Raw genomic sequence first — 25,756 nt, forward strand, 5'->3', positions numbered from 1 at the left:
ATGAGGGGGGCGCCTGGGTGGCTCAGTTGCTTGGGCATCCAACTTTAGCTCAGGTCATGATCTCACAGTCTGTGGGTTCGAGCCCTGCGTTGGGCTCTGTGCTGACAGCTCAGAGCCTGGAGCCTGCTTCGGATTCTGTGTCTCCCTCTCTCTGTCCCTTCCCCTCTCATGCCTCTGTCTCTCTGTCTCTCTCTCTCTCTCTCAAAAGTAAATGAACGTTAAACAAAAATAAAAAAAATTTAAAAAAAGACATGAAATGAGGAAGAATACTGTGTTTTCAGGGAAGAGTACGAACCAGAATGACTGGAACACAAGGTGCTTGGGTAGAATTGTCTATAAATACAGAGAAGTATCCAGGGCCAAATTATGAAAGGACTCAAAGGTTATGCTGAAGAATGCTCAAATGCCTTTACTTTAGGGACTGGTCAAGCAACAGAGGAGGGAATTGGGCTAGTATAAAATGGTAAAGAGTGGTAAGGACTGTGGCAAACTGGAAGCCATACACCTTTCAGATGGAAAGGCATTAAAATTCTTTCTTGTTTTTAAGTGTGAGTTGAATTTGGCCCTTGGGGCATGAGCTTGCAAACTCTACTAGGCAGTGAGAAACTCACAAAGGGATTCATCCGGGAATGACACAGTTGGATCTCTTATCTTGAGGAGCTCCCTCTGACAAGAGTGTGGGTGACAGGCTCTGTGGGGGCAAGACTGAGGACAAAGAAAAGGTGCAGAAGAGCAGCAGGAGATGATGGTAGGTGAGCCCTGGGGGGTGGCAGTAGGTAGAAAAAGGTAAAGGATTCAAGACGGAAATATTAAGGAGGAAGAAACTTGGCAGTACTTGAAGGCAAACAGGATGTGAGGGAGGAAACGCATGGGGCTTTCAAAGATAACCATGTTTCTGGTGCAGCACAGGGGACAAAGACTGGTGATAAACCCAGGGGTTGGGGGAGTGGAAGATAATGAGAGTCATTTCAGACAAGCTGACGGGCAAAGCTTTGATGTCTCTGCCACCAAGAGGCCCACAGGGTTGATATGGGTCTTGGCTAAGACTCCTTGCTATTTCCATGGCTGGATGGCTGATGGGCCTACCCATACCATGCTCGTCAGTCCCTGCAGGGATAGCTTCTCCTGGACTGTAGGGGCACCCACAGTTCCAGGAGGCCCTAAGACTGCTGCCTGCCCCACTGCTGCACCAGGATACCTACAGGCGGACACATATGCTCGTCCGATACCAGGTGTGATGGTGAATTTTACGTATCAAGTTGATTAGACCATGGTACCCAGATATCTGCTCAAACATTATTCTGGGTGTGTCTGTGAGGATGGTTTTGAATGGTAGATGAGCAAGACAGATTGCCCTCCCCATTGTGGGTGGCCGTCATCCAGTGAGTTGAACAAAAAGGCCGACTCTCCCACAGGTTACAGGGAACTCCTCCCACTTGACTGTTCTAGCTGGAACATCAGTCTTTCCTGGCTTTGGACTGGAACTGAAACATTGACTCTTCCTGGCCCTCAAGCCTGCTGGGATTTGGACTGGAACTACGTCACCAGCTCTCCTGGGTCTCCAGCTTGCTGACTGGATCTGGGGATTTCTTAGCCTCCGTAATCATGTGAGCCAACTCCTTACAAAAAAAAATCTTTCTCTCCATATATATATATATATGGAGGTATATATATATATATATATATATATATATATATATATATATACCTCCTGTTGGTTCTGTTTCTCTGGAGAACCCTGACAAATACACCAGGTCAAAAATACACCAGCATAGCTCCATGAACAGACTACTGTGTCTGGTTCTCTGAATGGGTCTGGTTCTCTCACGCACATGGAAAATGTCCTCAGCACGATAATGTAAAGCAAGGTCAGGAGAGGGAGTTCCCCACAGTGCTGGTGGCTTTTCACAGCAAATTTATTTAAACCTCACAAGAGGCCAAAGAGACAGTCATGAATATCCTTGCTTTACTGGCAAGAAAACAGGCCCACGCTTTGACCTGGGTCACACAGCTAGCCCAGATGAAAATGTAAATCAATCCTCCTGTGTCTCAGTGCCCCTTACTCTGCCTGCCTGGCTAAGTTCCTCCTCTAAGGACAGGAGAAGAGTCATTGGTGCAGAGAGGATGGACTTAATCATACCCTGAAAACTCTGGTGAGTGTAGGCCAGTCCCAACGTCCACAGGTGTTGACCCTTGAGGAGAAGTGAGCAGCTGAGTGTGGGCTCACTGAGGGATGAGATCTGACGTGTAGAAGGTTCCTCCAACACAGGCACTACTGAGCCACACCAGCCTGGGATTCCTCCCAGAACTAGCCTCTCTGGAAGGAGCCCAGCCTGCCCTTAGGCTTGGTATCTCTGTCATCCTAGAGGCCCTGGTTCCAAAACACATGCCTCCTGTCCCAGAACTGGCTGGGCAACCAGGGCACAGAGTTGTTAGCTTTGCCCCCAGTTTGTGCTGAGCAAATCAATCTAAGTCATCCAGGAAGGGATTTAGCTGTGGGCTAAACTTACAGATGTGGGCGGCAATCTCCTCTAACAGCTTGACCTGTTCTGACTAAACATGATCCGCATGTGTCTGTGTGTGAGAGAGAGTATGTGTGTGTGTGAGAGTACGTGTGTATGTGAGAGGGCATATGTATGAAAGACTGCGTGTGTCTGAGAGACTGTATACAGGTGTGCGTCTGTATATGAGTGTGTATGTATGTGTAAGTGTGAGTATGTTTGCTATGTGTCTAACCATGTATCTGTGAGAGCATGTATGTGAGAGAATGTGTATATATGAGAGAGTATGTGTGTGTCTGTGTGAGTGTATGTGAGTGTGTATGCGGGAGAGTGTGTGTTTGAGAGCATGTTTGTGTGTGTCTGTGTGTGAGAGTGTCCTCTATGTGTCTAAATGCGTGTGTGACTGCACATGGGTGTGTGCTTGTGTATGAGCATGTGTGTAACTCTTCTTGGTTTTCACACCCAATGTGTATTCTTCTACAGAAACGTTCCTGCACCTTCCAGAACATCTTCTGAGTCCAGCCCTTGGCATTACGGGACTCTTGGGCAGGGCAGCTGGGAAATGGCTCAGGTGCCCAGCTCTACTAAATCCCACTGGCGTGGCTTTTCCTGGAGCCAAGGCCATCATCACTCTCTAGGCTGGTGGGCCAGGCCTGCACCACCCCTCCTGGCACAGACTCATTCCCATGCACAGGCTTGCAATGCCCCTCAGAGCAAGGCAGGGCAGCCAGAGAGGAGAAGGCTGGAGAGATCAAATTCCAGTCCTAACATGGGCAGGGAGGGGAATTAGCTCCCTGTCATCTTTAACACACACTCCATAACTTAAGGCAAGTTTTAAATGAAGTAGACAAATGCCTTCCCTCCACTGTAAACAGGAAGGCAGTTTTCCTCCCTGGCTGCTGACAGGGCCTTATCTCTACCTCCCGGAGAGGCCTCAAGGGGTGGGCTGTCTCAGCAATATCTGGGCAATGTGAACTGAACTCACATCCAAACACCACTCTGAGCACACGCACTCAACATGCTAATGGGCAACACAGGCCCATTAGCTTTGCTATCCAGAGTGCCTTTTGCAGTTAACCCTTCTGGAAGCCAACCTGATAAAAAACAGGTGTGCTGCAGGCACCCTACTGAGGAAAAGGAGAGGCAGACGATGGACCAGTTGTGGAGATGTCCCAGGCCACACAGAGCTGGGTTTGAGACAGAGCTGCTGACCACCATTCTGTGCTGCCTACCACCTGCACTAAACCGCCTGTGGGAACCGTTCGCAACCCAGGGCCACGCTGGTCAGCTGTGCCAGCCCATGGAGAGCACGAGAGCTCTTGTCAACCAATACTACAGGTCAAGGGTCCACTGGATGCTGGCTGGAAGCTCAGCCTAACGCTGCCAGCTCCAAGTTCCCAGCAAAAGCCCCAGTGGGACCAATGATATGGAAGGGGGCAGAGCCAGGGAGGTGAGGCCAAGTGGCAGAGAGGTTAAGAGCGCTTCTGGGGCCTTGGGAAGTGAGGGCAGGGACAACGCACTCACTGAGGACAGCATCATGATGCCCATATCCACCCCCCAGCTGCACATACTCTGAGAACATGTCTGGGCTTCCTCTCATACGTAGGCCCTTGCCTGAGGCTTCCCACTGTACCTCTCACACCTCCTGAGCACCTGCTAGGGCAGAAAGAGGAAAACAGTACACGGGTATTTGTCTCAAGTATCTATAAACCTATAGTTTTGTCTCAAGTATGTATAAACCTAAAGACCAGGGAGGCTGCAAGCCAATCACAGCTGCTCATGAGTAACTGAGGCAGCACCGTGCATGTGCTTTGAGCAAACCCTGCAGGAAGCCCCACCTAAAGGGCTCTGAGAGTCCTGCTCGGCATCATGACCATGCGGGAGAGGCTTGGAAATCATGCTGGCTGTGCCACCACTGCCCGACCCCCCTCGTCCTGCCCCAGCCCTGAGTGCCCTTGCAGGAAGAAGCTCCCGCCAGCCTGTGCACACCTGCATAGGGGTGTGTGTAAATGCAATCATAACACTGCTGCCTCCTTTGCTCACCCAAGATTTGCACTCCCTCCCAAGATCCTGCTCTCTACCCTTGTCTGCCAGGCTCTGTGCCCAGGCAGGAGGCCCCTGCCTGTGGCATCATTCAGCCTCCCTTGGTAGAGCTTAGCCAATGGGAGGCATCAGCATGTCAGAGAGTAGAAGGAGAGTGGTCAGATTTCTTCCCCTCCTGAAGTACTTCAGGGCCACCTCTCTGGCGGTGGCTGTGTCCTGTGACTACAGCTCCTACCAGGCAGCATCACTTCCAAGGCCCTGGTCACACTACTTCTCCTCCTGTCCCATCAGCCTTAGGTACGGAAGAGCTTCCTCTCATCATGAGTGTCAACGTGTCACCATGCCCTGCTCGCACTTTAAACTCTGTCCTTACCTCCTCATTAAGGCCTGTGCATGTGAACCACTGGGGTAAGTCCTGCTTTGCGTCAGGTCCCTTCTGATAGGTATGAATGTGTGTGTGTCTATATGTATGCATGCACATGGAGGGGGGTACAGGCAGGGTATATACACATCCAGCTGTGTGTGCACATCCTGACATACACACATGACACAGCTTTCCTCTGAACTTCCACGGTTGATGGAAGGAAGCCATCTTTGGGCATCCATGTCTGCATCCCAGAATACTTACTCCCATCCTGACCCCATTTTGAAACGTTTAGTCTGGGTCTCTGCCTGACCCCACAGCTTGATGGTAAATTCCTTGAAGGCAAGGCAAGAAGGGGGTTGTTGGAGAAAGTAGGAAGGAGGAAGGGAGGGGAGAGGAACAGAAAAAAAAAAGATGACTATCATTCATTGAGTACCTGAGATGGAACCATTTCTCTATTCTAAAAACCATGTAGATAATCAGTCTCATTTTACAGGTGGGAAACCCTGGCTCAGAGGCTTTGGGTAACAATTCCAAAGGCACACAGTTAACGAGCAGTGGAGAGGCACTCAACCACAGGTAAGTCGGGGTCCTGGCCCCTTCCAGTCCACCCTGCTGTTTCTTTGTCTCCCCCACCAGGAGCACACTGATAGCCACATAGTAGGGGCTCAAATGATGCTTGTAAAGTGGAACTGAAGCTGAGAAGGAAATCCAATGACAAGCTTTCATCCAAAGAGAAAGCTCACCAGTCATGAAGAGAGCCAAAGTGCTCAAGGCCTTTGAGCTCAGATCATCCCGAACAACACAACAGGTAGTGTGTGAAGCTGTAACCCTACAGAAAGCATGGAGGGCTTCCCACAGAGCTTCTTGGCTGCGGTCCAAGGCTGGCTCTTGGTCAAAGCTGGGGGTGTCATTAGGTTGCCGGATAAGGGCTTTCTGATGGTTGGACACATAATTGAGAACCAAAGCATCAGGAAGGCTGAATTGCTAACATATCCCTCAGCCTACCCTCTCAGCAAGGCCAGGGCAGGAACCTAACAGCAGATAATCTGCAGTCTGCATCACTGATGGAAACTGAAATGCCAGGTGACTAAGTGGACAGCAACATGGGTGTTTAATAATTATATTAATAATAATAATAATAATAGTAATAACAACAACAACTAGACTCATCTTTTGGAAGGTCATACGGCTCAAAGTCTGGGGTCTGTTCAAGGGCCAAAGCTGGGCCTAGACATACCTGCCCCATCATAGTGACCAGCACATCACCCTTGTCCCCTGTCTACGGGGCTACTCCCCAGACTTTAGGTAATCGACAGGCCCCTGAAAATACTGCAGCCATCTGGCCCTGGAAATTCCTGCCTATCTTGCCAAAGCTAGCAAGAACTCCTGTTGAGCAGTTCCCAGGAATGAGCTCCGCCTTCACAGTGACACTATTAGTGACGTGACGCTACCTGCAGTGTACAGAGTAGAAACTCACATAGCTGGCACGCGATGGCGCGGGATTCAAACCCAGATCTGCCCTGTTGCAAATCCTGCCACCTTCGGCATACCCAATGGCGTCGACGCCCTCCAACGCCGTTCAAATGCCACAGTTCACTATACCCTCCAAGCCGCGCCATGCAGGTCTCCCTGAAGAGCTGCCAGGAGTGAGAGGACGGTCACTCAGAGGCAGACATGTGTCACATCTCCAGATCGCCAAAGCCAGGCCTCTGTGGCACTGAGTCAGGCCTCACAGCGGCCACCCTGATCTCTCTACATTGCCTGTTCTCCAAAACAGCTATTTATAAACCTCATTTACACAAAAAGAACAGCACATTCTGGCTTTTTTCCTGCACTTTAAAGAACCAAGTTATGGATGAAGGAAATATGATGGAAATGTTAGCCAATCACGGGTTTGCCCTGGTGCACATCTGTGTATCCATCGTTTCTCCCGGTGCCATTTTAACAGATGCCTCTCCTCTCTGCCTCATTATCTCCTGCTCTCCTCTGTGCTCCTAAACAAAGACAACGTGGGCATACATCCAGGGCTTGCTTACCTCTCACCTGGCAGAGGGAGCAGGAAGGGACAAGTCACCCTCCCTGGCCCCTTAGGAAATGACAGTACAAAGACCTAACATGGATTGAACCCTTAGGAAATGCCAGCACTGTTTACACTGTCTTATCTTACTCTGTCCTCACCATTCTTCATGTTACTACCCCTATCTTACAGATCAGGAAACTGAGGCTTGGAGAGGTCAGGCAGCTTATCCAAGGTCCCACAGCTGAAAAGGGATGAAGCCAAGACTTGAATTATGGCAATGTGAGCCTGGTATCTGGGCCTTTGACTGTGGCCAGTTGGTCCTGGACCTTGACCATAACTATTCAATACTAAAAAAGTCCAGTGGTGATCCCCATTACCAAGGTGATGGCTCCCAAGGGAAGATGGTGTTCTAAGAGGCAGAGGATGACCATGCATGAGATTTCCCAAGGAGCTCTGCAGGCCAGGCATGGAGGCATGTGAGCCCATGGTAGGTGTCATATAAAAGGGGGGGGGGGACAGCTACTGAGCAGCCATTTGATCTCACCATTACCTTGAATCATGGCTTTCAAGCACTCAGTCATTCATTTAACAAATATTTGTGAAATACTTACTCTAGGTCAGACCCTTTGCTGTGTGCTGCTAATGCAAAGGTAAATATGACACAGTGTTGTCCTCAAGGTGTTTAGCCAGTCAGTGAGACAGAGGAGCCAAAGCCACCGACACACCCACTAAGGGGTGGCACTATCCTGGCCCAAGACACGGGCTCTCCATGTCTGCATGACTTGAAAACTTCCATCTTTCCCCAGGCCATCTTCTTTTCCACTAGCATTTCCCTTGTTTTACTTAGCAGGCAAATTTGGAACGTGTGCAATAGAACCTGTGCATTCCTTGCTGGCTTCTTGATGTATTCTTCATGCTGTGTTTACAAATGCAACTGCAGACACAAATTACTCCTGCCACCTGTCCTGTGAGACATGCTGGTGGCCTTTCATTGTTTGATGCTGTTGATGTTCCTTATGCAGCAGTGGTACATAAGGAGTCTGCTCCTGCCTTCTCCAGCGTGACAGGAAAAGTGTCCGACGCAGTGGAGACAATGCGGGACGGGGAGCCAGCAGACCTGGTTCGGGCCCTGGCTTTGCCACCGTCTTCTGAGTGACCCAGGCAAGGCTGTTAACTGCTCTGAAATTGAATTTCCTTATCTTTAAACTAAGGAGACTGAACAAGGAGCCCCATTAGGTCCCTACTAAAGTCCCATGGAGCATCTAGAATCCTGTCCAAAAACACACACAGTAATTCATGGGTTGGTCCAAACAAGTTGGTCTTTCAATCTATGTTCTCTCTCCAACCATTCCTGCCTATACTTTTAAGGATCCTGTATAGGGAAAGACCTGAATTATCAAGACTGTGGGCTAGACTGGGCACACGGTAAAGTTCACTGAGCACAAAAGTGCTGAGCATTTATGAGCCCACCAATTTATCCACACAACCTTGTTGAACTTGGTCCAGCAACTCAGTAATAGAGGTACTATTATTATCTCTATTTTACAGAGGAGGACTAGACTGGCTAGCAAAGTTCCCAAGATCACACAGCTCATAGATACCAGGCCAGGCTTCCTAGCCATGTCTGTCTGCTCCAAGGCTCAAGTGTTAAGGCATGTTGCTCTCCTGCTTCCCGAGGAAGGCCAGGCAGGCTCTGGGGTGGCAGAGGTAGGTGACAGGAATGAGAATGGGGCTCCCTTTCCCTTTCTTTCATCATCACTGGACATTGCTGTTCTTGCTCCTGCTAATGTCTCCCTTCGTTACATCAGGTCCCGCCTTTGTGGCTCTTCAGCTGAGGAAACCAGCCAAGACCTTAGGTAACTCCATGTCTTGGAAATGAAAACTGAGACAAAGAAAAAAGGCCCCTGGTGCCTGCATGCCACTTCGCTAGATCACAGGTAGGGTGACTCTCCAAAGAGAAGGCCTCACAGAGTGCACTAATGGGATTTAGCGAAATGATGTTCAGCTTCCTATGTAGTGGTCACAGATATGGCTTCTCCCACCGTTACCATGGCATATGTGTCCCTTCTTTGGAAAAACAATGACTGGAAATCACACTGGTGCTTCAAGGCAGAATTGTGTGTCAGGAAAGAACAAGGCTTGGCCAAAGCCAGTCAGCACCATTATCTAGTTTCTTATTTGATTTTCTCAACGGTATGCAACGCTCATGCCCCCTGGATTTGTTTGGGCCGTCTCACGCAGTTACATTTTACTCTCTATAAAGAAGGCTCGCTATGAATCAGGCATTATTGTAAGTGCTTTATCAGTTTTAACTCAGCCAATCCTCAAAACAGCACTATGGGATAGGTGCTGTTAGCCCTCTTCCAAAGATGAGAAAATAAAGCACAGAGAAGTTATATCACTTGCCCAAGGTCACACGCTAATAAGGGGGAAGACCTGACTCAAACCCAGGCAGTCTATTGCCACTGTCTGTATTTTTAACCACTGTGCTACCCAGAGTATGTTTGCTAGGAATCCATTCAAGATACAAATAAAAACAAATACATTGTATCTTTGTAACACTTCTAAGATGGATTCCCAAGTCAGAAAAAAAAAAAAAAACAAAAAAAAAACCCTTTAACCGTGTTTCTTAGGAGAGGGCTTAGAAAATGTGGTCTCCAGGAGACAGGTGATTTTGTAGGTCTGCATGGTGTCTAGACAGGCGGCCAAGGAGAAAGGATCTGTCCGTATGTCTCCAGGGCTGCCCAAGGAAAGGGAGCCCGCCGTGAGATGATAGCTCCCTGTGATTAGACAGAAATAGCCCAGCCATGGAGGAGAGCCAGCCACCAGGCTGGCCAGGGCTGGAAGAAACAGCTTATAAAAACAGTGCTGCCCAAAACTAGTTCTTGGACTTCCTGTAATAGAAACATCTTGGGATTTTATCAAAAATACAGATTCAGGACCTCACTCCAGACCCATGAATAGAAATCTCCAGAGGGAGAGGAGGGAATGAGATAGTAGTATAACCTTAAAACCACCTGAATCTTTCACAAGCTCCCTGAGTGTTCCGATGACAGGAAGTTTGGAGTCCTCTGCCATAAAACCTGATGGCTCTATTTGCCATAAGTCTCTGCGCACTGCGCATCCTCAGGAAATACGATGCAGTCACTGGAATGACTTACTGCCCAGCCCCAGCCCCGTGACTGAGTTTAATCTGATACTAACATGCTATAATAACAAGAATGAGAGCTACTGATTATTGAACATCTCCTATGGGCCAGACACTGTGCTGAGTGCTTTAACCTTATTTATGCTCATCCTCATCACAGTCCATGCTTTACTTAGGATCAACCTCATTTTACTGATGGTGAAATTAAGGCTTGGGGAGTCTGGGTGACTACCTCAAGGCTACAGAAAAAGCAAGCGGCGGACTCAGAATTCAGACCCAGTCTGTCACCTTGATCACTCTGAGCCCAAGGTCAGTGCTACAAACAGTCCACCCACTGCCATCGTCCTTCAGGCCACAGCTGGGGCTGGGAAGGCCCCTCAGTAAGGAAAACAGCATCCTTTGCACAGCACCCGCTGGATCATAGCTGCTCTTCTGCCTGCACAGCCATTTCGGTGGATCCCCCGGGGGCACCGCTCCCCCTGTTCTGACACCAGCCAATGTGCTAGGTTGACACCAGCAGCATTTGGCCTGAGCCTGTACAGTGGGAGAAACTGGGGCATCCCAGTATCAGCAACTGAGGTGAAAACCTGGTTGCTGGGAACAACGACCCGGGGGCTCCTCTCAGGAGCTCATACAGCTCCCCTTCTGCAGATGGAAGGAACGGTGTCCATCCAGCTGACCTGAGGGCGAGTCCTTGCTTCAGAGATGTATGCATTTGGCAGGCCGCTCACCCTGAGAGTGAATCTACCAATGGTGATATGAACGAGGTCCTCACTGGGCCTCTGGATGGCTTAAAGGAAACACTATCTGGAAAGCACCTGGTCCTGGCCATGCACATTGTAAGTGCCCAGATCTCACCTCTTTACTCCTGCCATTGTCTTCTTTAATTTCTTGGGTATCGTCCCCAGCTGGACAACACTGCCAGTCTTCCTACTCAGGCCTCCAGTAAACACGGGGTGCTCTTTTGCCGGCAGGGGTACCCCCATCCCCCACTCTCCCACTGTTGGAGCTCCAGGGGGCCCTAGGCTCCCCTATTTACTCAGCTCCAGGATGCAGGCTTCCCAAGAGAAGAGCCTTCACTGTCCTGTTCTCTGTTACCTCCTCGGGCTAGCAGCATGCCTGGCAGGGAGCGGGCACTCAGTACTCGCCAAATGAATAATTCAGTCACTGGACAAATGGGAACTGAGCCCTTGCTCTATGCAGGGCCCAGTGCTGTGGATGAACCCATCCGGAGCATGTGGTTCTGCCCTCGGATCTGACAGTGAGTCTCCCTCTCAAGGGCTCCTCTTGCCCTCAAGTGTGGCTAAGTCAGCAGGGGAGCCCCACACTCCTGGCATCCCTGCTCCTGCACTCATTTTTGTCCTGGGACAAGCCTCCTAGAGAGAGATATCAGACCACCCCCTTCTTCTGGAACTTTCCATGTAATCCTAAAGCCAGAATGAAGCCCAGACACCTCTCCTGAGCAGCAAGCAGGTAGCCAACCCTCGGCCTGGCTGCCACTCCAAAGAAATGTCCTGACACACTGTCACTGCTCACAGCCTCCTGCAGAAAAACCCACAGGCAAGAGAACCCTACAGCCTCCCCTGAGAAGGGCCCCCGGAGGACCCAGCCTCAACAGTGAAAGCACCAACCAGCCAAGACACCGGATTGCTGGAAACACAGAAGGAAGCTGGCCCCAGGGGAGGCTTCAGAAAGTTCCAGACCTCCCTGCCCCCACCAATGGACTAATGGATCCATCTCAATTACTTAAGTTTATTTACCGATCGTTATAGACTTCGCCCGAAGGCTGGAAGAAAAGCTATGTCTGGGTCTTAGGAAACAAAACAAAGCAAAACAAAACCTTAGCACCAAAGCATTGGAAGGGGCTGCCAAAAGAAGATTGATCAGAAATAATCTCTTAGACTCTAAAGGATGTCAACGGCAGATCAGAAGTTGCTGTGCGCAAATGTGATGCATGGCTTTGACAACGGCACCTGGCAGAGGCGAAGGGTAACGGCATTCCAGTACCAACCACGGGAGGGAGAGTGGAAAAGGGCCCGGGGGCCAGGGATCCAAAGGCCAGCGTGTCACCTGCAGTTCCGCCCCTCCCCAACTAGGCAACCTTGGACAAGGGGCTTAACCTTTCTGGGTCTGTTTCCTTCTCTGAAAACTGAAGGGATGGGATCAGATCATCCTAAACATATTTTTGGTTCTAGAAACTCTTTTGCACCTCCATGTCAATATTTCAGAGACAGAGATAGTTCTGGCTCCTTAGCATGCTTTCTTCTCCACGGCTAAGGCAGTGTCCCCATAACCTTGGCGAAGGGCCCTAGAAGGTGCAGGATAATTGTTTCTCTGCCTTGTTGCTATGGAAACTTGCAACTCCTGCATCGCTAGCGCTAGGACAATGGCGTGCCTAAAGCTCCTGGGGGGTTTGAGTTTGTTTTGTCCACGTGCAGCGTATGAATGCCGAAGCGCTCGCAAAGTGGAAGGCGATGGCTTGCTGATATGAGTCACTGCTACTTCCCCTTTAATCGCAAAGCTTCGTTAGAAAGCTTGGGATTGTGGCGAGCGATCACATTAGCCATTCTGAGACTCCACTGAGAGGCTCCCACGATAAGAGCATCCCTTGGTCCTGATCTTGCCTTCTGTGGGCTTCTGCTGGCTGGCTCGGCGACTGCACCATGACGCTTTACGACTTTCTTGCCACTTCTGATGTTGCCCTTCCCCGAATGCCCTCAGCAAGTACTGAACGACAGCATAGCACCTGTTTGTGACTCTATCTTGCAAACACATTAACTCAGCAGAAACATGTGTCAGAAACCAGGTCTTTGAGGGCCTGAACATGTGTAATTGGCAAAAAGGCCGATGGTGGTGGTGCTGTCTACTTAGACTTTGAGTTGTCAGAGGGGGAGAGTGGGTTTGGAAATCTTCCCAGTCCATATTAACCCCAGAAAACACATCAGATTTGGCTAAAAGATCGGTGCCGTCTTTCGATTCTCTTTTCAACAGTGGTAGGTGCTTTGGAAAACTGAAATGTGACCACTTAAGAGTCATTACCTTGCTTCTGACAAAACAGGGACAAACAACAGGCCTCCTTGCTTGTCCCACATCCAGTCCTAAGACCACAGCCTCCCCCTCCCCCGGCTGAGATTAACGGGGGACACCATGACTGCTGAGGTTTCTCACCGTCACACCCCACACCGACAAGCTCTTCTTCTCACCAAGCAGGGGCCGCTGCCCACACTTCCATGCACACCCATCATCAGCTCCTCCATTGCTCCCACAAATGTGGGCACCACATCTTCTCTGAACCCCACCTCCACTGCCTCCCTCACTTAGAGAGTGAGCTCTGCCCAAACAGTGACCGGCTACCGTGTTTCCAGGGTCTCCATCCCAGGAGTTGTTGGCCCCAGCCTTGCGGATCTGTGACAGGTGTGGGTCCCAGCTGCAGAGCCCGCTGCAGGGGTCTGAGGGAAAATGGGATCTGTGACCGAGACGTGCACTGTCGCAGCTTTACCGCTCACAGCAGGAATGGTCCAATTGGACCTCCTTGCCGCCCGCCCCCCCGCCCCCATCCTGTGCCCACTACCCTAGCTGGCTGAAGTGACAGGGGTGTGGTGCGGGATAAAGGGGGCTCGGTGGGGACTCTGGACACCCCCCTGCAGTCATGCCTTTAGTTTCAGGTCAGGATGTCCGTTCTCTGCTGCTATCTTACTATGTTCGGGCTGCTAACATAACAAAATACTACAGACTGGGAGGTTTATAAACAACAGAAATGTATTTCTTACAGTTATGGAGGCAGGAAGTCCAGGACTGAGATGCCAGCATGGTGGTGCTCTGGTCAGGGCTCTACTTCATAGCCAGCACCTCTTTCTGTGTCACACAAGGTGGGAGAGGCTAGGGAGCTCTCTGGGGCCTCTTTCATGAGGGCTCCACCCCACGACCTAATCACCTCCCAAAGCCCCATCTACTGATACCATCATCTAGGGTGTTAGGATTTCAACACATGAATTTGGGGGGCATCCAAACATTCGGACTCCAGCAGCTACCTTGTCCCCACTGTCCCACACCGAAGGCCCGTCTCTGCACAGGGTGGTCACTCATAAGTGTTGCTGAAGCCTTTCCCACCCTGGGGGAACTGATTGCAGCAGGCCAGGGCCAGAGGTGTGGGAAACAACACAGCGCAGTGCAGCATGGGGAAAAGGGTGGCTTCAGCATTCGGCACACAAGGGTCCAAGCCTCATCTCCTCTCCACGTGCCCACTGACCTGGCACAAATCCCATCCCTCCCTAGGGCCCTGTTCATCTGTAAAGTGAGGGTCTCGAGTTAGATCATGGATTCTTCCATCCTGTGGCTTGAAGATGTGACCCAGGTCTTGAGTGTGTCTCAGTGGGGCAAGTACAGCACTGTCCCCATTTTCTTCCCCTGGTGCTCCAGGCTCTGACAGCTTCTGGAAACACCTGTTCTTCCTGAGTCAGGAAAAGCCTTTTCTAAATCATTTTCCCTCTCTCCAGGTCCAAGCCAAGAAGCTTGGAACAATAAAACGCCAGCCTAGTCTTCTGTCACGATTGTCTACAAACCTCATAAAAATTTGCTGCCTTGGACCCAGGAATGGGGAGTACAATTCTTTCTTGTTAGCCTGGAGGGTGCTCAGGCTTCAGGACCGCCCCCCCTCCCCCGCCAAAGGCAAGAAGCAGATAGCAAAGGGGCCAACCAGGACACCAAGACCCCCACAGATGTGGGAGGCCCACTGTCCTCTGATCAGGAGGGTCTAAATTAGGCCTGGCTCACAACTGTCAGCCTCCGTGAAACCAGGGCACATGGTGGAAACTGAGGGAATCCAACCTTCAGTACATGCAGGGAGGGGGCCAATGTGATCTGTGAGCAAGGAGTGCTGGGTCCTGCTGATTTATTTTTAGAGGCACACCTTCCCTTGTTATTAATAACGAAACACTTGGATACCTAAGATCTTATTCTATGTCAAGCATGACACTAAGGGCTTTGGCTGCATTAAGTCATATCATCATTTATTCATTCAACCAAAACTTCAGTGAGCCCTTCGCATGTGCCAGAAGCTGTGCTCGGCACTGAGGCACAGTGTGAAGCCAAAGGGCCATGGTTCCTGCCCTCAGGAAGCAAACAGTCTAGGATTATGCTTCTCAAACTTAGGCATGCATTCAAGGAGACTTATCTGGTATGTTAACTCTGGGCCACATCCCCAAATAGTAATCTTAGCTTTTCTCAAGTACCTCATCCTTAATTCACAGTTTGTGAAACACTGGTCTGGTGCTATGGGAGAAGTCCATTACTATGCTCATGTTACAGATGAAGAAACTGAGGCAGAGAGGCTGAATAACTTGCACAGAACACACAGCCCATAAGGGGCAAAGCTGACATAGGAACCCTGCTCTATTTCAGAGCCAGTGTTCTTAATTATTATGCTATCTATCCTGTCTTCCCAAACCTTACCCAAAGAATTATAATTGTATTTACAGAGTAGCAAATCATTTCATTGTGTGTAATCTTTATGACAACCTAACCTTATGGGGTGGGAGTACTATCATTCCCATTTTGTAGATATAAAACTGAGGCTCAGAGGGTGAAGCAGCTTGCTCAAGGTCACATGACCAGCCGGCCCCAGAGCTAAGACTCAAAGTCAGGTCTGTGCCACTGCAAGGCTTAACACATTCTACTTCTTCGGAAAATCCTTTTATAAAGGTGAAGAGGAATCAGACGGAAAGGCAACAACTAAAACCAGCTGTGGACAAAAGGGAAGGACAAAAATGCAAATACCCGCTAGCAGGTCAGGACCCAGGGAGAGGGGCTCCTTCCTCCACGGCGTCTGGGGGTACTGACAGGCACCGAACTCCCGAATCACCTGTGCCCCACAGAGCATAACCCACGGACTGGGAATTGCCAACCTGTGTGTATTTGCACTGCCGTGTGGCTCTGTGCTTACCGCTGTACGTGTAGCGTGTGCACAGACCACAAGCGGACATTCACGTGCACGCAGGACCCATGCCACACTCCTTACAATCCCAGCTCCTCGGGAACGCCCTTTTGAAAAAGTCACCTCGTGGCAGGTGGTCCTCCACTGCCCCAACTGGCAGTCACCACCAGATTAAACAGCCTCTGCTGAAAAGTCTTTTCCAGTCAAAAGAGGTTTTAGCAGCTAGAGTGCATGTGTAAAGGTCAGTTCCCCACCCGGGGGATGGCCAAGCCAGGGGAAGGGACAGGAGGCCAGGGAGGGCTGCCTGGGGGATGACATTTGAAATTAGGCATCTCTCTAAGCTGCCTGCAGAGATGCAGGGCCCAAGAGAAGGCCTGGATCCCAGGGAACTCCGACTTTTTGCCTTTACATGACAAGCCCGTCTATGTAAAGCATCAACTAATCTGCAAGAAAAGGAGGATGAACATCACAGCACCCCAGGAAGGCACTGACCTAACTTCTCCAGGAGCCAAGACATCCTGGGGAAGATCCCAGCTTCTGGGGTTCCCTCTCCCCAGCTTCGCTGCCAGACTGCTAGTGTGAACTCCCTTTCCAGGCGTCTTTGACTCACACTGAGCCCTGACATCCCTGAGAGCTCAAAGGGAGCCCGCTGCCTGGCTATCCCTGGACCACAGCATATTTGAAAGATGGGGTGCACAGGCGGGGTGCCCCAAGTGACAGAGTCCTTAACCAGACTTCGGTCAGGCTACTCCAAATCCTCCTTCCAACTACACCTCAACTTTCGGGCTTCTACATTCATCTCGGCATTGTCCAATTTTAGCAAGAATCCTGCTAAATCAGTTTAGCCAGATTTTCCCCGCAACTCAATATCTGATCGGGTTCCTCATCGCCCGTCGTCCCCCATGTGAGTCTGGTCACGCTGGCACGCCTTCAGCAAGAATCCTGGCAGGTTGATTTAGCCAGAATCCCCTTACCCCTGATGCTTCCTCAGTGACTTCCCATCCACTGACCCCACCCTGCTCCTTGGCTGTAAATCCCCACCTGTCTTGTATTGGAATTGAGGCTGGTTCTACAGAGAGGTCTCTTTTCCCCTATCACCACGATCCTGAATCAAATCTGCTTTTCCTACTTTAACTTCTGTCCAGCTCCGGGGTTTTGTGTGTGTGTATACACAGCCACACCCAGCCCCCTCCCCCAGGCCCTGTGGCACTATCTCTTGCCCGAACCTCTAACAAGGATCTCCTGGCCTCCATCATCACGGCACCTGCACCTTCTCTGTAGCTGTCCAACAGAAAGCAAGTCCCGCCACCATGATGCTTTAAAAGGGAAGATGTCTCCTACCACCCACTGGATAAACCCCAAACCCTGACTTGGCCCTTCACAACCCAGGACCAGCCCACCTGCCTGACATTCCCTACTGCCCAGCCTCCCCCAGTACCCTGACCTCTAGCCATATAAACACATCTGTGTCCCAAAGAGCCCAGTAGATTCCCTGCAGGTTCCTGATTTCTTCCTGGGCCTTCATCCCTCCAGCTTATAAATTCCTGGAGGGCCTGGCACAGAGCAAGCACTGAAACTTCAGATCAGATAGGTGGTGAGTGGCTGGCTGGCTGGCTGGCTGGCTGGATTCGAGAAGTCCTTTTTTGGCTCCTGTCATCTTCATCTAATGTCTCCCTGGGAGGCAAACAGCCTGACCAGACATTTTCAAACACACTAGTAGCTTGGTCTCCACTTTTAAACTGAATAATGTGAAAGATGAGGATAATAGTACCTCCACTGTAGTGCTTTTGTGAGGCTTCAATGAGAAAATGTATATAGCAAGTAGTGAGCCCTGTCCTGACACATAGCAGGTGCACAACAAACTACAGCCGCTGCTCTTGGAACAAAGTGCTGTATGGAGCCTCCTGCCTTCCCATGGGCAGGGCCGAGGTCTTCCAGCCTCTCCCAGTTCTGGGGAAGATGGATCTTTCCTGGAGGCTGGAGTGAAGGGTGGGGGCAGCCACAGAGGAGCCCGTGGCCTACTTTGCGCAATTTTAGGCTCAGGCAAGGCCCCAGACGGTAAGTGACGTAAAGAGCACTCGAAGCCGGCTGCAGATAATGAGGCCCGGGGGACAGGGTACTCAGGGTGGCGCTCCCCAGCAGCCTCTGGCGGTGCCCACAGCTCAGGCCTCTGCGAAGTTGCCAGGCATTCCTCCCCCTCCACAAACAAAGGGAGGCAATCCCTGTCACCCCGGGCTTCAGGGAAGCTTCTCTCCAGCACCCATTTGTAAAGTCAGGAAGAGTTAAGACAAAGCTGCTCTACAGAACACAAAAGCCTGCCTGTGCAAGCCAGCCCTCGAACCCCTGCTACCAGGATTATTCAGGTCCTCACAGGTCTGCCAGCATCCATACACAGGCTTCTAGCTCAAATTCCTTCCATGCTGCAACCAGGGTGGGCAGTACTGGTATAGGTCTCATTCAGTCCTTCCCCAGCCTACAGTCCACTCATTGGAGGCTCCCTATTGCCCTCCAGAGAAACTCCAAACTCTTTGGGGCGGCATTCAAGGCCTTTCCCAGCCCTTCCAGCCTCTGATCCTGCCCCACATACTCCATCTGCCATTCCTGGGATACACCAGGTTTGCTCACACTTGCAGGCATCTGCGTGTGCACTTCCCTCGGCCTGAAACACCCCAAAGTCACTCAGTGAGAAAGTGACTGAGCCAGGACTCCAGGCCCTTTCTTTTGACTCTGAGTTCCATACTCCTTGGGTGGGAAGGACCAGGGGATTCCAGAACATCCCAGCCCCATGGTGCTAGGATCCCAGGACAGACCTTTTCCATGTCTCACATCCCAGATTCTCTGAATTTGCCCTCACTACAACTCTCTGGGTGTCACTGTAAGCACCCAGTCTTTGGCTTCCCAAATCAAGCCAGCACAGACTACCATCTGCATCCCCAAGGGTTTGAAGGCTCAGCTGTAAAAGAGAACACAAGCTGACATTCCCAATTAACTTTGTTCTCACTCTCAGTCACCGTGCACTGTGCGGCACACCCCCATGGGACTGCAGGAGACAGGAGTCCAGGGAGCGGAGGCTGGCCCTGGCCCCTGGGCCACAGGGAAGCACCTCTCCAACACCCGTTTGGGAAGGCCCTGAGATGTAAGACAAACTGCTCCATCCAACACAAAGACTCTTGTCCCAGCTCATCCTCGTGTCCCTGCCACTTGGCTCACAGGAACCTCTCTGCAGCCTCCACTCCTGCTGACAGCCACACCTCCTGGGGGCCCTGGGCCAGGGACCTCCCCATCTGTCAGGAGGGGGGCCTCTGAGGGCCTTGTGGCCATGTGCACAAAACCATCACCGCCCTCCATCAATGGCGCTGCACATCCTAACAAGTTTGAATCACAAGGGTCAGGCACACAAGAGCGAACACCCATGCAACTTCCCTTTTTCCCAGCAACAAACTCTACTTTGACATGCTAAAAGTCTCCTCAGCAACGCAGTACCTGTAAACTCAATAAACAGATCTCTTTGCTGTGAGCAGAAGATTTAATGCACATACCAAATCTTTACTGCTGATCACAACAGGAATTTTCCTGGTAGACAATGGATGCTTCATCCATACTCTCACTCATACTAATGCACTTGACTAGTTAGAACACCCAAGTTATGGCTGGGCACGTGACTACACAGAAGAAAGACTACATTTCCCAGTTTTCCTTAAAGTTAGGTGTGGTCATGTGACCATATTCTGGACAACAGGACATAGGAGGCCATGGTATGTATGACTTCCAGGAATTGTCCTTGGAGGGGAAAAATGTTCCCTTCTCCTCCTTCCTTTTTTCCTGCTGTCTAGAATACACACATAATGATTGGAGCTGGAGCAGCCCTTGGTACCACAAGTTGGAAGGCTCATGTTAAAGATGACAGCAACAAACTACAAACAGCCCCTGGCCCCTGACACTGGGATAGCCAGACCAGCCCCAGACTGCTTAACTCCATACTTCTTCAATGTGGGAGAGACACTTCCATCCTGCTTTAAGCCACTATTATACTGGGTTTTCTGTCAGCTTGCTGCTGAACCTAAATCTAATGGGTATGGCAGATGAGCTGAAAAGGCTTGGTTTGCTTTTCTAAGCATCTTCCTCTGCATCAGTGTCAAACACTGCATGTGGGGCCTCTATGTCCCACATGCTTGGGCATCTTGAGGGAGCTGCTTGTATTCAAATGGAATATGTGATTTCAGTCCTCAGAATTTGGCCCTTTAAGATTTCTTCTCCACTCTTCGATCTGCCCTTGACCTTCCTGTTTGATATCCACTGGCCAATTTTTCTGGCCTACAATTCTTTCCCGTTATTCCCAGTTCTCTCCTCCACATTGCACACAGGTAGTGTTTACGTGGTCTGCTGGTTTCTAGGTGACTAGCCTCTTTGAACTGTTCTGGCTACAAACCTAGTAACTGGGCTGGGACCCCAAGCACTGACCTTCCTTTGCCCTCACCCTCTAGGAGAGTCTAGCCATGCGAATATCCTTATGGACTCACCTCAGTCTACCCCCAAAGCATGGTGGGGAATCAAAGTCAAGAGCCTATCCTGCCTGATTTGCCTTCTTAAAAAACCAAGCTGCCAGCCAGTCCTGATGTGGTCATAGAAGTTAGCCAGGGAAGAGGAAGGCTCACATAATACAGAGGCAGATGCCATTGAAAAGGCAGGTTTTCCTGACAGGATATGACTCTGGTGGCAGCCCTGGGGAGCAGGGAATTGACTGGCATTACAAGGTTACAAATCGTTGCATCCTGTAGCAAAGACACAGAAACAGTGAGTGCTCAGCTCTCAGTCCCTGGGAGAAGTAGCACAGATGATCCCAGCCCAGGTGCAAACACAGCGCCATCTAGACCACATGACAGTCCCTAGACTCCTGGATTAGCAGGTTGATGGCACCTGATCCCCAGGACCTATGTGCCAAGGACCTCTCAGAGGAAGATGCAGGGGACCTGAAGGCAGTCCTATTCTCACAGCTTTCCAAATGGACATGTTGATTTTTGGCACCTGCCCTTGAGGGCCCTTGACCAACCCTTGTGCCATGTGAGCACAGACTTAAGCAATCTACAAGCCATTCTCCTGTCACAGCCCCGCATGGCTCTTCTGAAAGCCCTCCTGCCTTTTCCTTCTCCTTCCTTTTCTTTCCTTGCCACCTGCCTGCCATTCTCTCCGTCTCTCCCTCTCTCTCGTGCGCGCTGTAATTTAGAAATAAGGTGTTCCTAAAGTTTTACTAGATTCTCATATTCTAGGTGCATAGGATACTTGGTGACTCATGACAGAGTATGTATGTCCATGGGAGTGAATGGTCTAGAATAGTGCTGTTCAGTAGAACATTCCATGACAAAAACTCTCTATACTTGCACTGTGCAAGAGAGTTGCCACCTGCCACGTGTGGCTTTTGAGCAGTTCAAATGTAGGTAGTGTAACTGAGGAGGTAAAATGTTAATTTTATTTAATTTCATGTCATTTAAATTTAAAAAGCCACATGTGGCTACTGGCTGCCATGTTAAACACTGGAGGTCTCAAGGGGTCAGACAAATAAGCAAATAGCTGTCCTGATACAGATTGATACAGATTCAATAGTTATGAGTTACAATAAACACCATGGTGGGAGCAAACAGTGTATGGTGAGTATGTATAATGGGGGGAATGTAACCTTTCCTGGGATGAGAAAACATTTCTCTAAAGCAGTCACATGTTAATGGATGACCCAACTATAGACATAAAAACAAAACTCTGTAACAAGGAAAAAAAAGCCTGAAAGGAGTTACACCAAAAATCTTTTTCAAATGCCTTATAATGAGTTCGTTTTATTTATATAAACTTGTTTTTAAGTGGGTCAGCTCAACATTATCTATTTCTTTCTGAGGAAATGTAAACTAAATAAAGTTGCTGTCTATTTATATGTGGGCCAAACTTGATTTTTTTTTTTCCTTATGCAACAGAGATCTGTCAAAGACCGGAATGTTCCCCACCCCAGCCTGGAGAAAAGGGGGATAAGATGACTTCAGGACCCCTGAAGCCTGGTCTTTTCAAACGCCACACCTTGCCTTCCACCTTTACAGCTGCTAGAGCCCGAGGTCATCACTGAGGCCAGCGAGGACACAGATTCCCAAAGCCCAGAAATTTCCAAAACCTTTAACTCTTTAGGCTTCCTTAAAGTTAAAGGCTATAGTGGCATTTCCTGGGAGGCCATTATAGCTCATCCCCCTAGTGAAGACAGAGGGAGCTGAAGTCTTTGGAAAAGTTGGTAGATACAGTTGCCATGAGAGCCACCTAAGTGACTGCTCCTTTCCTAGACAGGAATAACACCTTTTAAAAAGGAAAATGACGTCTTTACAAATGCATTCACTAAAAAGAAGGAAAAGGAGAAAGCAGCCAGCAGGGCCTCTAGAGGCCCAGGTCTTCCCTCCAGGGGCAGGTAATGGGGCCTCTGCCCTGTGCTCCGGGGTTTCTGGGCAGTGAGCTGTGTCATGAGAGAAGTATAGCCACTCGTCTGACTTACCTACCAGGGCCAGACTGTGGCAAGGAGCCCAAGACCCTGAGAAAGTTAGTCATCTCCCCTCTGTCCCCCATAACTCTTCATTCAGATGTTCACAGTAGCGGTCGACATGTTGTATTCTTGTTGTTTATGTTTCTGTCACCTCAGAGAGGCCAGAAGCTTCTTGACGGCAGGTGCTAGTTCCATCCATCCCAGCATCCTCACGCCCAGCTCAGGGCCTGGCAGAGAGTAGATGTGAGTAAATGCTGAATGAACGAAAACAGCATATGGACAGCACAGAGTTCAAATCCCAGCCCAGCCTCCCAGTACCTGTGAGAGCTGGGACAAGCTACTTAACCTCAGGGAGCCTCATAGTAGGAATTAAATACGAGGAAGCATTTTGGGACACCTGGGTGGCTCAGTCTGTTGAGCATCCAACTTCAGCTCGGGTCATGATCTCACGGTTCGTGGGTTCGAGCCCCATGTCAGGCTCTGTGCTGACACCTCAGAGCCTAGAGCCTGCTTCAGATTCTGTGTCTCTCTCCCTCTGTCCCTCCTCCACTCATGCTGTCTCTCTCTCAAAACAAATAACATTATAGATAAGCATTTATAAAAAAAAAAAAATTATGAAGGAGCATTTTAAGCCCAGCCTGGAGCATTTGAAGGTTCAATAGGCAGGAGCTTATTGTGGACCAAGCTGGAGGGAGGAGAGACCCCCTTAAACACAGGGTGATTCCTATAGACCCCTCTCCCTGACTTAGAGAACTTGCCTTTGTCCAGCAGATGGATCCAATAGCTTAGCTTCCATGTTGGTTTTTCTTTTGACTTTTCTCAGGGAAGGATAGAACCATCTTGATTAAATAACCAAGTGCCACCCTCACCTGTCTCCAGGCCCCTGCCCCATTCCCAGTTACTAATGCTTCACCTGCATTCCTGAGCCATTTCAGGCTGTGATCAGCAGTTTTCTAGGAACCACAGCTTTGGCCGATGGGCCTTCAGGGCAGACAGCCTGCCGTGTGCATCATTAGTGACCCCAAAGCCCAGGGCAGCTGCAAGTACTGGGTAACACAGCTTTGTGCTTCACCCACTTGTAACTGTTTAGTCTAGGCCAGTAGGTTCTCAAGTTGTTGACCCAGGATCGACAGTATCAGCAGCATCTGGGAACCTGCTAGACAGGCAAACTATGGGGCCCCACCCTACTGCAAACCTACTGAACCACAAACTCGGGAAGTGGGGCCCAGAAATGTGCATTTCACAAGCCCTCCAGAGGATTCTCATGGATTCTCAAGTTTGAGAGGTACCCTGAAGTTCTGCCTGGTTCCCCTTCTTTGATCACACTTCTTCCTGTCCCCAGATTGGCGTCTTCTTCCTATGTTCCATCCAGGGTGGGCCCTGAGGACCTGAACAGACCTACCTGCCAGCTGCCAGGCTAACCCCATCTCTGTATACTTTGCCTTCCTGAGCCAGTATCCCAGGCCAACCACTCTTAGAATCAAGATGCAACCATGCCAAGGCATACCTGCATGGCCCCCAAGCCAGAGGGCAACAGCAGGGAAGGGGGGAAAGCTCCAGGATGGGAAAGGCCTTGGAAACTCGCTGGAAGAAGAGAGAGACTCATGGAAGGCCCTTAGCAGAAGGGAGAAATGTGGAAAGGACTAGGACACAGCAAGCTGCCCCCCCATCCCCAGGCTCCTGCCCGACGGGAGGCCCTGCTAACCAGCTGCCCCCTCCCGAGCCCTTCTAAGCAGCCCTCCTTTTAAGTTTTACTTTCTGCTGAGCTGCAATCGCTCACTGCTGGGTGCCAAGGTTGCCTGCCACGTCCCTGATTGCAAGTCCGCAAATGTGGCCGAGAAATCCATTTAACTCCTAGAAAATGCATGGGCACATCCCTAAGGGAACACAGGGGAATTTGCCGCACAAGGCACAGCCGCTTCCCGGTTCTGCCTGCCTGAGACTTGTGTAATTATACATTGATTACTGCTTGCTCTCTGCACTGCTGGCCCCTGCTCAGCACTTCATAACTACAAAAGGATCCGCTGGTTAGGGGCCAGTGGATCCATCTCTGGTGAGTGGGCTCCTCTGGATCACCATGCTTCCACTGACACTGACACTGCTTTCCCCAATTACAGTTCAATTCTCCATCCTCAGCAGGACTCCTGCGGGAGCAGCCATGCACTCACTGTGACAGCAATTTGTCTAGAGTTGCGGCCCGCAACCACCCCAGAAATTCCCATCCCTGCCTGAAGTATCTCCCCAGTAGGCTTGCCCCCTGTCCCAACCCACCCCAAAATGCCATCCTGACTGCCTCCTCTGCCCTGTCTCTTTTCCAAGGGCATCTGGGTTTGGGGAGGCACAATCACTGTGATGAGAGGGGGCCACAGAGATGTGGGGATATGTGGTGAGTGGCAGGCATAGGTAGTCTCAGAGGTGACATGATCTGAAATATCTCAGGAAGCATCTATAATCTGTATCTCTAGTATTTCCCCATGTACCTTCTATGAAGGACATAATCTGGCTGGTAGCAGGTATTATGTGGGGGGAAGAGAGGGGGGCTTGAGGTAGAGACTTCTGTGGCCAAATACATGTGGAACACCCTAGAAGTAAATCAGGCTTTACTACTATAAGGTGTCATAGAACTCTGTATTTAGGTCATTCCCAAAGAAAGATTTCCACAGAAATCTGTGTAAATCTGTGTATTTCTCCACAGAACCCTATTCCATAGAGTGCACACAGACCTAGTGTTCCATGGAACCCACTTTGGGAACTAGAACTCTCTCAGCAGCTATGTTGTGAGAAGTGTGCTGGCTTCCTTATGGGGCTTATACACATCCACCTCTCCCCCAGATGCTCAATATATAGAAAGTGTTAATGGAGAGGCAAGAACAGCCAGATGTGAAGCCTGAAGGGCCCTGCTGCAGACAGTGCTTGTCTGAGCCTATGCCCCTTCCCCCCCCCCCCCCAAGGGTGAGGAGCCTGGAAGGAGTGGGAAGAGAGGGGTAGGCAACTGGGGTTGTTCCTAAGTAGCATGCTGGTCAGGAAATCCAGAATCCTTGACCCTACTCTTATAGACACCTTCCCAGGCACTTGGAATTCATGGTCACATTAAATCCTACCAACAACCCAGTAGAGTATGTCATTATTACCATTTTACAGATGTAGAAACTGAGATCCAAAGTCGCTAAGAAACCAGCAGGATTTGAGCCAAGATGCTGAATGATGAGCCCTACTAAGGACCCTGACAGGAGC

General features: G+C 50.2%; 1 protein-coding gene and 1 long non-coding RNA gene across 2 annotated transcripts in view; one reads left to right on the plus strand and one right to left on the minus strand.

Annotated features, from left to right (window-relative positions):
* Positions 1-25,756, minus strand: part of GALNT18 (polypeptide N-acetylgalactosaminyltransferase 18) — a 351,210-nt gene that overhangs the window by 258,642 nt on the left and 66,812 nt on the right. The window lies entirely within an intron of this gene.
* LOC122199503 lies at positions 689-5,483 on the plus strand. Its single transcript, XR_006193542.1, has 3 exons — positions 689-748; positions 1,416-1,607; positions 5,405-5,483. It is a non-coding gene; the product is annotated as an uncharacterized LOC122199503 (long non-coding RNA).

The sequence above is a fragment of the Panthera leo genome, chromosome D1 (assembly GCF_018350215.1).
Source record: "Panthera leo isolate Ple1 chromosome D1, P.leo_Ple1_pat1.1, whole genome shotgun sequence".
Classification (NCBI taxonomy): Eukaryota; Metazoa; Chordata; class Mammalia; order Carnivora; family Felidae; genus Panthera; species Panthera leo.